At 52.0% G+C, this 12,438-nt stretch overlaps 1 protein-coding gene across 1 annotated transcript in view; it reads left to right on the top strand.

Annotated features, from left to right (window-relative positions):
• NTN3 (netrin 3) overlaps nucleotides 1-12,438 on the top strand; it is a 71,846-nt gene that overhangs the window by 19,648 nt on the left and 39,760 nt on the right.

Below are 12,438 nucleotides of genomic sequence, written 5' to 3'. Positions count from 1 at the left end.
TTTGTGAGCAGAATGCTGTATGTGCGTTTGTCTCACACACACATACAGGTAGTGGTCCAGAGGGTGGAACAAAGGATTATGGTTAAATTATGGAATTGATTAGACTAGGACCTTTACTTGCGATAGACTAGTACTGCGTTTCTCAACTTCTCTACCATTGAGAAAGCCTTGAAACATTCTTCGGGCTTCTGGAAACCCCAGAGTAGGCAGAATATGGTTGGGATGCATGCCCACCTGGGTACCCTCCCTACAGGACCCCCCTCCAGGCCCATCATTGGCCATTTTGGGAGGGGTGTGTGGGTCGACCTGACTGTATATGGTCATAGCACCCGATAAATGTTTAACACATTTTAAACATATACTAACAATTAATCATGTCCCACCCATTTGGGAAACCCTTCCAGGGGTGTCAAGATATATGTATGTATATATTTGCAGTTTCTTTGCTGAATTCGGACCCTTTCTACCTGACCCTCCTCTCTGGGTATCACCGGCTTCTTCATTCTGATGGGCGAACCCTCCTAATTTTCATAGGCCTGGCTCCTGTGATGTCACAGAAAGGCAGAGCTAGATGGCTCAGATTTCATAACCTATCCAAGGAGCCCTTGTTGGCATATTTCACCCCCAAAAACTGACAGGAGAGTGCTCTGAGATTGAATGGGAGACTTCTGAGTTAAACTTCGGGAACGTGGGCCAAATTTGTCCTAAAGTCATGGCTCTTCTCTCCCTCAACCAGCTGAACTTTAGGGTGCTTTCCCCCTTTGCCTCCTGAGCCACTTTGGGGGTCAGCCCCTGGGCGGATGAAGCCCCTGGGGGAAGGGGGAAGCAGTGGTATCCCTTTAAGGCATCCCTGACGGGCCCAGCCGCACAAAGGCGGCTTAGCGGAGCTGCCGTGTGAAAGTTTCCCCTGTCGGCTCCATCCCCTCTTTCTCCCTTTCCTCTCGCAGGCTTTGTGCCTTCTGTGAAAGAGCCCCTCCATCACACGCCTCCAAGGGGCTTAGCGGCTGAAAGCCGGATTAGCTCCCCGAGCGTTCCCCTCTGTGCCTTTCAACCGTGACATCTCGCCGGCCAGCGGGAACAGACGCAGCAATTAGTACCAATTAAAGGGAGAGGGCCCGCCTGGGCCGTCCACACCCCCCTCCCGTACACAGCCTGCCTCGGCCGGGCTTCTTCTTGTCCTTGCGGCGGGCATTGTGCCTCCTGAAAGGAGCCTGACTTCCAGGCCCCTCTGCTGGCAAACTTGGCCGGCTTTTGCCAGGGGAGAGGGTCTCGGAGAGCGTGCTGATCACGGCTGTGTGTGGGAAGCTGACCAGGGCCTTTTCTGCACACAATAGATAATGCACTTTTGAAGTAGATTTTCCTGTTCCGCACAGGCAAATCTGCACACAATAGATAATGCACTTTCGAAGTAGATTTTCCTGTTCTGCACAAAAAAATCCAGGTGCCGAAGCATACTGAAAGTGCATTATCCTGTGTGTGCGGAATGGGCCCAGGTTAGCTGTGTCGGTTCCCATGAATTCTGGGGAAACCCGCCCCATTCTCCTCCATGGTCTTTATAGTCAGAGAGCAGTTCCATGCCCACATGAATGCCACCAAGCCTGTGAGGGTGTAGGGTGTCCGACAAAGGGCAATTTTGCTCTCAAAAACCTCCACCCGGAAACTTTTGGTGGTCTCTGAGGAGCCCACTAATCTCCAGTCTGGTGACCATCTAAAATCGCCTCAATGCTCTTGCTGGTCCGTCCGCCTGTGCTCCAGGTGGGTTCTTTGGGTACAAGACAGCACCCGGCATTCTTAGTTCAGTGTTTGCACTCAAGTCCCATCCATGCAGTGTTGCACCATTTGGGGGTGACTTTCGACACACAAGGGATAGAGATCATATCCTGGCTCCCCTCCCCTGACCCTGGTCTCATGTCTACCTTTGCCTTGGCGGGATTCCGCCCTGTTGAGTTGCATCGTCTAGAAGGGCTGGACCTACCAGTTCTGAGATTCGGTTGTTTTGTGCCACAGTGACGGCAAAACTTTTGATCAGGCATGTGGGTCGTTTGCATAGAGGAGATGTAAAGAGAGACTTTCTTTCTTTCTTTCTTTCTTTCTTTCTTTCTTTCTTTCTTTCTTTCTTTCTCTCTTTCTCTCTTTCTCTCTTTCTCTCTTTCTTTCTTTCGCATTCTCCTTTTCTCTGTTTTTCTTTCTCTCTCTGTTTTTCTTTCTCTTTTTCTTTTTCTCTCTTTCTTTCTCTTTCTTTTTCTTTCTCGTTCCCTTTCTTTCTCTCTTTCTTTCTCTCTCTCTGCACTCAAGATCATAGAGTTTGATTGCACACAGTAATTTGGGTTTTCTGGGCCTTCGGGCACGGTGTTTGGTTGAGGCTTCCATAAAGCTGCAGAAGCCAGTCTTTTCCTACCCGGTGGCAGACAGACAGACAGACAGACAGACAGACAGACAGACCCTTTTAATCGAAGGCGGGTGTGTGGCACGAGTGGCTCGTACATCTGTGTTTTCCTGAAAAGAAGACGTGTGTGGTTACTAAAGAGCAGGATCTGAAATGTTCAGGGATCCGTATGTTTTGTGGCTTTGGCACCGTTCTTGCTGTGGCTTTGGCACGCTTGGCACAAATGTTTGGTTGTCTGCAACTGAAAATTTTGGGGGGCGGGAGGTGGGGGGAGGAAAACAAAGACGCTGGAGGAATTAAGGGTGTGCAGCTGCGCGGGGCGGAGGCACCTGGCCAACCGCAGGGCTGTGCTAGATGACCTTGATAGTCCCTGCGTAATTTTACAAGGATATTCTTAGAAACCCAGCCCTTCTCTTCCCTCCCCAAAGTGTTCCGAGGTTCTTTCTTTTTTTTTCCCCCAGCAAGTTAATTTCTGTTCCAAATATCTCAGCCAGCTCCAATCGCTTTAACGGAAGATAAATTTTCACTTTTATTGGCCGAAGGCGCCGGCTCAGATGGGGAGCGCCTCACGAAATGTCGAGCAATTAGAGCTGAACGCCCTAACAGACGTGGCGGCCGACACAAGGCGATGGGGAGGGGAGGGACGTGGCAGGCTGGGATGCCAAACGCCACCTGCACAAGAAAGGGTGGCCCTGGCCCGGTGTGAGGGGGGCAGGACCCACTAGTGCCACCAGAAGCTAGCTGCCCACGTTCCACATGTGGCAGGCACGAGGAGCCTGCTCCTTTTCTTCCCCTCCCAACACATGGGGCCTGGGACATCTGTCTCTCTTGCCCATTGGGTCACGACCAGCCCTGCAGGCAAGGGGGCAAGCAGGCAGCCAGTCTGATGACAGTTCAAGAAGAATTGTTGGCTTTTGTACTCTGTTTTCATACCCTGTTTTCCATTGCCCTAAAGAGTCTCCGAGCAGCTTATGGTCGCTTCCCTCTTCCTCTCCCCGCAACAGGCACCCTGGGAGGTCAGTGGGGCTGAGAGAGCTCCGAGAGGACTGCTCTGGGAGAACAGCTCCGTGACTAGCCCAGGGTCACCCAGCTGGCTGCACGTGGAGAAGGAGTGAGGAATCAAGCCCATCTCTCTGGATCAGAAGCTTGCGCTCTTAACATCCCACCAAGCTGGCCCTGTGTGTTCCTTGACTCACTTGGGAAGCCTGGCCCTCTCGTGGCCTCTCGTGACCCCCCCAACCTGTTCTGCACTGGCAGCTGCAGTACCACTTTCTAGCCATCCACAAGGTGGGCGCTGTGACGCTGCTGAGTCCCGGAACGCCGTCCCGGTGCCATCGAGAATCTACCCGCGATGCCGAAAACTCCGATGCCCCCTGCAGGATATTCCCAACATCCTCCTGAATCCCGCCAACTACGGATCTTGCGCCCCCTGACAGTCCTGCCTTTCACACGCTCCTTATTGCTAACGGCCTGGGAATTATTTTGAATTCTCCCGCATCATGCAGCTTGGCTGGCTTGCACGAGCTATTACGAACCGGAATCTTTTGACTGCGCATTGTAGCTTGGTTGATAATTGACTCGAGGAAGGAACGGGGGACTCTGAGATGGTCTTTAGTTGCCCTAAGAGTTCCTGCGCTCTCCCAAGCATGGGGTGAGGAACAAAACTTATCAGCTCCGTTGATGCTTGCACAGAAAATCTCCCTACCCTACGCCTGTTTTGCTCCTATTCACAGAAGGACCCAAGTTCTCAAGATGCTCTTTTGTACCCCTAGATCTGCTGCTGCTTCCGTCGGATTGTAGGTGCTCCGTACAGGCCATGGGGCACCCAGTAAGTCCCCCATCGTCTCTTTTATAGTACGATGCCGAAGGAGCGGGCAAGACTCCCTCAGAAGGCAGCCAAATCTGCCGGCTGCGGGAAGAGGCCGCCCTTTGTGACTCTGGCTTCCTGCAGCAGTTCAATACCCAGGCATCATCAAGTTACGTTTTTTTAAAAACACTTAGAGGTTTTTTTTTTTTAGCCCTTAAAGGTTGGAAACATTGGTAAGAAAAATAAAAAACATTTCTGAAGCTCAGATTTCATAAAGCTTAAGGAAAACGAGAGAGCAGCACTTCCCGCAAGAACAAGAAACCACCGCTGTGCCGTTTTCTGACTCTCACCCCCTTTTTGGGGGGGGTCTGCTGCTCCTGATCAGTCCTCGAAATCTGTTCCCTCCAGACGTCCATGGACTACAATTCCCATGAGCGAATGCTGGCAGGGGCTCATGGGAATTGTAGTCCATGGACATCTGGAGGGCCACAGTTTGCCCACCCCTGCTGTAGCTCAAGGCCCGTGCAGAGGAGAGAGATGCGAGCTCCAAATGCTGAATCGGCCTCATATCCCATCAGATCATTGGTCCACCTCACTGCGCACTGTCTATATGTTTTTTTGCTACCCCCGGGGTATTTTTGAGGGGGTTTTCATGCAGGTTTGCCAGCAAGATAACTCCTTAAAGAAGAAAACTCATAAGATTAAGACCTTGTTCCCAAGTCATACTCGGAGCCACCATGCCTATCGGGGGGGGGGGGGGGAGCAGAGTTGCCCAAAATGGGCAGCCCTTCTAGTCAGGCCTGGGGGTTGAAAGGTCAGCCGAACGGCTCTGGGATGCCTTGGGGGTGGGGAGGAGGGAGGGATTCCCTTTGTGACTTCCTTGGCTTCCTCTTTGTTTGCTGGAGGCTTTTATATTCTTGTGGGAAACCACGGAAGGAGAGGAATCAAAATGAGCATGCCTGAACCCTTCCTCTCGATCTCCTCTGTGTGTCCGTGCACTCCAAGCGCGGAGGGATGTGTGTGTGTGTGTGTGTGTTCTGCCTTCTATTGAGTTGGTAATTTATATCTGGGATGCCGCAGATGGGCAGCCAAGACACACTGTATCCCTTTAAAGTTCTGCCCAGTGAAACAAAAACTGGGTATAATTTAAGGAAAAACAGAGATGCTTGCAACACACGGGAGACGAAACCTTGGTTGCGGGATAACCTATCGTTTGGCAAAGCACGGTTCGTCGTACGCATGTTTATTTGTTTATGTTTCTGTTTATATACCGCCGCTCTCGAATGTCTTGCGGCAGTTTACAAGATCAATAAAACACCACAAAATCCCCTAAAAAGCCCCATTAACACAAATATAACATGGCAAAATAATAACATCACAAGATGGCAAAACAATGCGATGCCAAAACCACTCCAGCATGGGTCAATCCCTCTCCCTGGGAGTGAGGAACCTAGTTGGTCTCCACGTTGAAGGGAAAGCTCCAACATGGGCTGTTCAGAAGTGTCTAAAGATGGACCGGAAGCTTCCGTATTAAGATCACAGTTCCGGACCCTGTTGGAGCCAAGTTGACAGTGGCAGACAGTGCAGACGAATCCAGCTTCATCTGTGGAGGACCCCTTTGAATATTTTTTCACCAAAGGAGGGTAACGTTTTGCCTTGGGGAACAGAAACATCTCCCTAGCTTGATTCCCCACCCCCACCATGTTTACGTCTTTTAACGTGAGATTTGTGTGTCCATGTATGGCAGGGGTAGTCAAACTGCGGCCCTCCAGGTGTCCATGGACTACAATTCCCATGAGCCCCTGCCAGAGAATGCTGGCAGGGGGCTCATGGGAATTGTAGTCCATGGACATCTGGAGGGCTGCAGTTTGACTACCCTGTGGAGTCTGTTGGATTCTGAAGAATGACAACGTTGACTCGTGACATATTCATGAGGCCGTACCGAAAGGCAGACTTTGGGGACTTTCCTTTGCGAAGGGCAGGTTCCCGAAAACAGGATCGGGAGAATGTGGAGCTGTGGCACTCCTTTCTAAAAACGGGACATGTTTTCTTCCCACCCCTGAGTATGCTTGAAAGTCTTGCAAGGACAAGCTTCCCTCCTCCACACTTGCGGGACAAACCAGAGATGTCAAGACCGGGTTTGCCTCGTGGTGCTGCCTGTGTTCTTGTTTTCTGGGGAGTAAAGGCTTGTGGGTGGGTTGCAGACGGGAGAGTGAAATAACAAACAACCGGTTTGGGCTGGAGGTGGAGCAGAGGGCGCCGGAACAGATTTCGAGGCAAAGATTTCAGCTGGGTTTGGAGGTAGCAATCCTGAGAAAGGTTTAAGGTAGGAGTAGTCAACCTGTGGTCCTCCAGATGTTCATGGACTACCATTCCCATGAGCCCCTGCCAGCAAATGCTGGCAGGGGCTTATGGAAATGGTAGTCCATGAACATCTGGAGGACCCCAGGTTGACTACTCCTGGTTTAAGGGACCGCTTCTAGGCTAACTTGCATTTTGAGGGCATTTCTTGTGTCTCCTTTTGAAATGCACTTCCATCACACGAGGATGTGGGTGCTGCCGTCCTTGAGCAGGCAACAGGGCCTTGTAATTATGGGTGACTTCAATTTCCTTGATGTGTGCTGGGAAACAAAACTCTGCCAACCGTCCGGGCTCATGCACCTTTCTGACCTGCCTGGCTGACAATTCCATTTCTCAAACGGGGGAATAACCTACAAGAGACTTGGCCATACTCCACTTAATGCTGACTAGTAAGCAAGAGTCGGTGGGTGGGGTGAAGGTTCCCCTGGGTTCCACTTCTAACAACAGGGAGAAAACGCTCTCTATAACCACTTTCCCTGCCAGACACATGTTTTTAGAAACCTCGACCCCGTCTCCCCCTCGCCACTTTTTCCGAGACGGCGAAATTAGTCGCATTTCTTACCGCGACAGCTTCTTAAGGGCCTGTTCCTTTTGGCAAGAGACCCCCGATCGGCTCCCTCCTGCTTCGACATCTAATCTATCAGCTGTCCCTTCGTTCTGGTGTCACCTTTGCGGATATTTTGCGGAGAAACGTCTCCGGGGAAATATTGGCAGAGCGCTTTGATGCACGCCCCTGTTGCTTGGAACTCTTAACTAGCTTGCGTCCGGGGCAGCACAGCTCATAACTCAGCCCGGACGCAAGCCAGGCCGTCAGCAGAAAGGGATCTGAGCTATTGTCACCAGGTTCGCGGAGCCTGGGCTGTGGAATTGAAGCCAGGCTCTGGAAACGCTCTCTGGGGCTCTGCAAACAGATTCTTGTAGGCCTTGCAAAATGCGAGCCGCTCGCTAGCTCATGCGGAGAGGGCCGCCAAGTGCAGATTATCAGAAAAACGAAACGTTCCTAGTTCACCGAGTGAAACAGCAAAGATGTAATGTTCAGTGGTAGCAGGGGACAATATGAACTTTCGGGGGGGGGGTTCGTTTCGAGGGCCGGGAGTCTCTTCCGAAGGGTCGCAGAGGTTAATGTATTTACTGTGTGAAATGTTGACAGGTAGATCGTAAATCTCTCTCTCTGCTTTTCAAGAATGGATAGCCAATTTGTGCTTGATCTCTGGTGCTTTCCAGTAAAGAAGGAACGCCTGGGAAGCTGCCTTAACGGTCTGTCTGTAGACGGCCTGCTTGCTTGGTCGGTGGCCATTCTGGGTCTCCAGCCTTTGCCAGCCTTGCTGTCCAGGCTCTTGGAGACAGAATCTGAGATTCTCCAGGGGCAAAGCAAGTGCCCGCCACTAAATCACAGCTCCTCTCATTAAAGATTGTGCATCTCCAGTCTAGGCAGGCCAGGCCCCCACTGGGGGTGGGGAGAGCCTCGCCTCCTGCAGGCTGCTCAGGGGGCTGGCAAGAGGTGGGGGAATGGTGCAAATCTCAGGGGGGGGGCTTCAGTAGTATCCCAATGTGCTGCCGTCACTCTGCGTATGCCTAGAAATGATTTCATCATGTGGTGTGTGTGTGGCGGGGGGGAGGGACTCTCTGGCCTTTGAAGAGAACTCCATGGTTTAACCCTAGCTTTAGAATTCTAGAGTTGGAGTGCCCATAGAGGCCATCTAGTCCAACCCCCTGCTCAATGCAGGATCAGCCTGAAGCATCCAGGTGTTGCACAAATGCTAGAGCACCTGCAGTGATGTGCTGACCTCACTTCTGGTGAACACAGGAAGCGATGTTAGTGCGCCACTGGCAACATCAGCATGCCACCAGTGAAGGTCTAACAACCAGTGAGTCCCCCCTCAGTTGCCGGGGGGGGGGATCTGGTAACCTTCCTCCTGTTACGAGGTCACATGAAATCCACACAAAGCTACCATTACAGGCCTCTGGTACATCCCCTTGCTTTAGTACGCCTCAGGCAGAAATGAGTCTTTCTCAGCACAGATTTCCACTGTCATTTTAGAACAGAGTTGGCTTTTATATCCTGCTTTTCACCACCCAAAGGAGTCTCAGAGCAGCTTACAATCACTTCTCCCTATACCAGACACCTCGTGAGGTGGGTGGGACTGAGTGAGCTCTGAGAGAACTGCTCTGTGAGAACAGCCCTAACAGGGCCATGCGTGGGCCAAGGTCACCCAACCTCCGGCTGCATGTGGAGGAACGAGAAATCAAACCGGGCTCTCCGTATGAGAGGCTGCCGCTCTTAACCACTACTTGGTACGAAGAGAACTGTGCGGTGAGAACAGCTCTGAGAGAACCCTGACCGGCCCTCGGTCCCCCAGCCGGCTGCGTGGGGAGGAGGAGCAGGGAATCAAACCGGGTTCTCCAGATTCGGCGCCGCCGGGCTCTAAAGCAACACACCCCACAATTCCCTGCTGCATCCCCAAGGAAGCTGCCATGGATCGTGCCCGTGTTGTGGGCGCTCCTCAAAAGGCGCTACAGCCCGGCCCTGTGCTCTCCACGGCTCCTAAGTAGTTTTCTTCGCACGGTTGGGAGGCTGAGGAAGCGGCTGGCTTTTCGAGGCCTAGATTCCTTCCTCCTACACAACGGAAGTCGCAAACTTGCCCTCCAGGCTTTGCAGCCGGGCACTCCTCCAGCGAAGGCACGGGGCACAGCTCAAATCTCTTGCAGGTTTGGCACTGACGTCGCCTCTAGAATTTCACGAAGGCTGCTCCATCAACTAATTGTTCCCAGGCCGTTCGCAGACGCCCCGCTCGGCATTCAGCAGCCCGGTTCCCCCGAGGAGAGGCAGGTTACGGCTTCGCCAGGGATCTCAGTGGCCCCTGGAACAGGGAGTTGCAGCGTCCCGTAATTGGTCTATTATTACAAATTAATTGAACTTGTGATTGTTTAATTGGCCGTGTGATTTTGGGGGAGAGAAAAAAAAATTGGCAGTACTCGCGCGAGGAAGGAAGCAAACTCCTATATAATTAGCCCGAAACTATGCAATTAAATTCTTATTAATACCCTCAAACAGCCGGGCCCGTTCAGGCCTTTAATTAGTGATTAACGTGAGACGGGGAGAGATTGAGCTGTAACGAAAGCTGGCGGGGCGGTTACGCGGCAAGTTTTTAGCTGCTCTTCCCGGCCCCCCACCTCCACCCCAACTTGGAGGGGAAGGGGGGAGACGCTGCAAACACCATACTTCACAGGGAAAGCTCATGATCAGTCATGTCGGGGAAGGGTTCAAGGCCAGACCCGACGGCCCTGCTGCAGAGGCTTCCTGGGCCGAAGGTTGTTTTCGATGCCCTCTTTTCCCGCGGAAGTACAACTTCTACATGGGTCTGTTGTCGTTAGCAGAGTTCTGCAGCAAACAGGTAGAAGCCAGGCAGGCGGAAAGGCCGGTAGACAGGGCAGGGCGGACAGGTAGTCTGGAAGCAGCTCGATCAGTCCGGTTGTCCTACCGCATTTTCCCAGCAGGGGTTGGGCAGCAGCTGGTTTGCAGTACTGGAGGGGGGGACAGGATGCATTCGGAAAGAGACAAAGATGGAAATAGACCAGCAGTTTTGTCATATGTTTTCAGTCCTGTGTTTTCTCCTTGGGATTCCCAGGGAGTTTTGTGAACTCAATGCTTATTTTTTTTTATTTATATATTCGTTTATTTGATTTCTCGCCCACCGCTCTCAGAAACGACTCCTGGCGGGTTACAATAGAATAAAACCCCAATACACAAAAACATAAAACCCCACAAAACCAAATAACACCTTGCCACGGTGATGAGAGAGAATAAAATCCCCCCTTAACCTCCCATGCCCCCCCCCACTCCATCAGCACCTCGGGACCCCTGTCTGCAGGGATGCCGATAGAATTTGGTTGGGGAAGGGCCCCTTCGATCTCCCACGCCCTGGCCTCAACCAAAGACCTGGTGGAAGAGCTCCGTTTTACAGGCCTTGTGGAACCGTAAAAGCTCCTGCAGGGCTCTTGGCTCTTCCGGGGACGCATTCCACCAGGCCGGGGCCAGGACTGAAAAGCCCCTGGTCCCGGTTGAGGCCGGGCGAATCTCTCCAGGACCAGGGACCACCAACAATTTAGTGCCCACAGAACGCAACGGTTAGGAGATTTCTTGATGAGTTGAACCGTTCCCCACCGGAGTCTCTCTCTGAAGTTCTTTTGTAGTGGAAGGGTCACTGGCGTGGAATGAGCAGCCTTTGAGGGCAGATTCGGAAAGAACAGTCCCTATTTAACCACCCTTGGGGGGAGGGTCACTCAGATGGCGCTGGAAGGTGATTGGGAGTTCTCGCCACGTCACAATGATTGACAACCGAAAAGAATGGCGGGCAGCTACCTCGGGTAGTAGCAAAAATCCAGGGCGGAGAGGTTGTAGCTGGCCAAATGCTAACCCATACCACTGTGGGAAGACCATTTGTGGGCTTCTGGGAGGCATCTGGCTGCCCAGAGTTGGAAGCACGATGCTGGGACTATGGGGACCCATGCTTTGAGATGGACGGACTCTTTTTATGCACCGATGTGTTCCCCTGCTAATTTCGTAAGCCCGATCCCCCCCGCGATAGATAACCTCAGTTTCATTCAGTGTACATAACCCTCCACTGAGCTCAACAAGTTTAATCCGTGTCTAATTTTGGCTGGGTGAGAACGACGTCAGGTGTTAATTCTCGGCCAGTCGGCCGGACGATCCACAGAGCGGTAGCGAAAAGCCTCCGGGAGACACAACTTGGAAGTAATTTGTGACGTCCCAAGCAGACTGTGTTTGCAAGAGAAGCACGTGGGACGGAGCGACCAAGCCACGCATCCATTGTCGACGTATGGTATGCGATGCGTGGCAAACACCTCGGATACAGAAGGAAGCTAATTTGCAATGGAGACGCAGCCCAGATCTCCTGAACTTCAGGCACCCAGTAACCAATGATCCAAGAGAAGGGGGTAGAAGCGGTTCCCTTCAGTTCCCACGGGCTGCGATTGTGAGTCTGCCTGGGAAAGGGTGCAAGTAGTTTTCAGCCATGGATGATTAGGTCTTCCCCGTTTAATTTCTTTTAATGTTCATTTGTATTCTTTTCAACACTTCTCTCGGCATTGTTTGCTTTGTTAGCATTGTGCGTGCCCGTTGCATGGTTTTTGTACCCCATGGATATCGGGGGTTCTTTCGGGTTCTTTCGGCCTACGGTGTGCGGAATTTGTCGGATCGGCGTCGATTGTGCGCAGCGCGGATTTATGGACGCACAAAGTGACGCCGGGAAATATTTATGCCCAGAGCCAGCATCAAGGGTGAGGAAAGAGGAGATGGGCATGACCAAAGGCTCAGTTCACTTGAGGGAGACGCAAAATCGAAACGTTGAGGGCTTTTTCGTTGACCCAGAGAGGACGAAAAATTAGAAACCACCCCTTAAGTCAGCTCAGCCTCCCTTCTTAGGCCTTTCTGTCCTTCTGAGCTGAACGCTCACTAATGAAGCCAGAGGCAAGGAGACGAATTTGGGCAATCATTTACCGGCATTTTCTTCCCAGTCACCCCTGGGCTTCTGAGAAATGGAATTCGGGAGGTTTCCTTTACACAATTAATCCCATGTGCCGTGGTGTGCGTGGCAGAAGTGGTTCTGAGGTTGACACTGTGGCGCTGTACCCCAGCCCCATGGGTAGCTTGTACGTTGTGTGCATCAACAAACCACACGCGTGTAGTCTCTGCATGCACGGGCTGCAAAAATGCGCAGCAGAGGCGCAGGTTCAATTCAGACGGTCCTTTCAACCTGCAGTGGTCAGGGTAGCATTGGTGTGATCCTGCTCTCTCCTTGCACATTGACTGTGCTGTTAAATGTGCTGAAATCAATAAGCGAGTTCACCGGGTGTGGATTTT

The sequence above is a fragment of the Paroedura picta genome, chromosome 17 (assembly GCF_049243985.1).
Source record: "Paroedura picta isolate Pp20150507F chromosome 17, Ppicta_v3.0, whole genome shotgun sequence".
Lineage (NCBI taxonomy): Eukaryota > Metazoa > Chordata > Lepidosauria > Squamata > Gekkonidae > Paroedura > Paroedura picta.
The sequence above is the reverse complement of the archived record's forward strand: the minus strand, read 5'-3'. Positions and strand labels throughout refer to the sequence as shown.